Below are 2,122 nucleotides of genomic sequence, written 5' to 3'. Positions count from 1 at the left end.
TTTTGTTTTTTGGAATTTTGTGTTGTACATATGTATTTTTATTTTGTGCCATTAAAGAAAGAAAACATATCCCGGGTAACATGAAAGTATTTTTCACGTGTCATAAATTGTTACAGTGCAGTTTGCTGACGATACTTGCACGCTGAGTGTGTTTGTGTGTTTGTGTGTGTGTGTGTGTGTGTGTGTGTGTGTGTGTGTGTGTTTGTGTGTATGTTAGAGAGAGAGAGAGAGAGAGAGAGAGAGAGATAGAGAAACAGAGAGGGAGAGAGATAAAGTATAGCGTATTAATATTTGTTTGTTACTTTGTTATTTAACAATATTTTCGTTGTCTTTTATAATCTTTTGCTCTATCAAAACTCGATGGAATAGCAGCAGCTGTACAATATTCTGGAGGGAAGAAGTCCAAGTTCCAAAGCAATATGACAGATGGCTATCATTATGTATGTACGCCGATCATTGCACACCGTTTCCCCTTCCACCCTTAATGCAACACCAAAACTAACAGCAACTCGAATATCAACACCATCGCCGTCCATACAAACAGTACAACGATGCACATTCATAAAACGACCACAAGCGTAATATCGCTGCCACCTACGCTACCACTTTCAACGCCGCCATCTATGTTATTTATTATAAGAGCAAATTAATTCATGCGTTTTTTTTTAAGTGCAAATGTCATGTAAGGGATTAAAAAAATGGAGAAGGAGAAGAAAAGAAAAGAACATCGAAAACACAGTGTCCTGCGCATTAAACCAATAATACCCCTTAAGCGCCAAAATCTTCATAGGGCACAAAAAAGTTAGGGTACAACACTTACGTACGCACACATACACACACACACAAACATTTAAACAAACACGCATATATTCATCCATACTATATGTATATATGTGTGTGTGTGTCCATGTATGTATGTATATATATACATATATATATATATATATATGTGTATATATATATATATATATATATATATATATATACATACATATATACATATATATATATGTGTATATATATATATATATATATATATATACATATTCATATACACACACATATATATGTGTTTATATATATACATATATATATATGTATATATTCGTTTGCGTATACATATAAATATATACATACATCCACATACATATGTACCTATGCACTCAGGCACGCACACATTTACACTCTCATTTTGGCTAATATCAAAGTATAGTGTATGCTTAAATGTGTGTGCATACCTGTGTATGGGCGTACGCATCCAAGTATATATGTAAATATGTATGTACCATGTATGTATGTATGTATGTATGTATGTATGTACGTACATACATATGTATAAATGTAAGCACTGTCCCAATGTTTTCATCGCATTCATATCTGTAGATTTCTGAGAGAGTTTGTATTAATTTTCGTTTTCTTTCTTATATATTTTCCGCCTTTATTTTCATCCAAACATATTTTTTTTCAATTATATTTTTCTCAAACCACGCAATCCCCATAGTTTGTAGTTTTTTCTTTGTATTTCATCCTATCGTTTCTTCCATTTTGTTGTTTCTTCATCCTCGATCTACCTCTTTCCATTTTCGGATGTTCATATTCCTGCCTATCTGTTCTGCGGCACATTTTGTAGAGGCTTCGAAATGTAATGAAAGCTGTTGGGGAGAAAAATGTGAAAATCCTTATGTTGAGAAATACTGATAAAACTTACCAAATAAGGAAACATGTCTATAATTTGTTATCATTATTATATACGTTACTGTTCTTGTTGACGATGGTTTCGTTAATATGTTTGTGATTGTGAAGGCGGCAAGCTGGGTGAAATGCTTAGTGGTATTTCGTCTGCCGCTACGTTCTGAGTTCAAATCCTGCCCTAGTCGACTTTGCCTTTCATCCTTTCGGGGGCGATTAAATAAGTACCAGTTATGCACTGGAGTCGATATAAGCAACTTAATCCGTTTGTCTTTCCTTGTTTGTCCCCTCTGTGTGTAGGCCCTTGTGGGTAATAAAGAAATACAAAAGGTTAGCCCGCCGGGCGAAATACTTAGCGGTATTTCGTCTTTACGTTTAGAGTTCAAATTCCGCCAAGGTCGACTTTGCCTTTCATCCTTTCGGAATCGATATA

The sequence above is a fragment of the Octopus bimaculoides genome, chromosome 10, assembly GCF_001194135.2.
Source record: "Octopus bimaculoides isolate UCB-OBI-ISO-001 chromosome 10, ASM119413v2, whole genome shotgun sequence".
NCBI classification, from domain to species: domain Eukaryota; kingdom Metazoa; phylum Mollusca; class Cephalopoda; order Octopoda; family Octopodidae; genus Octopus; species Octopus bimaculoides.
Note: the sequence above shows the minus strand (reverse complement) of the source record.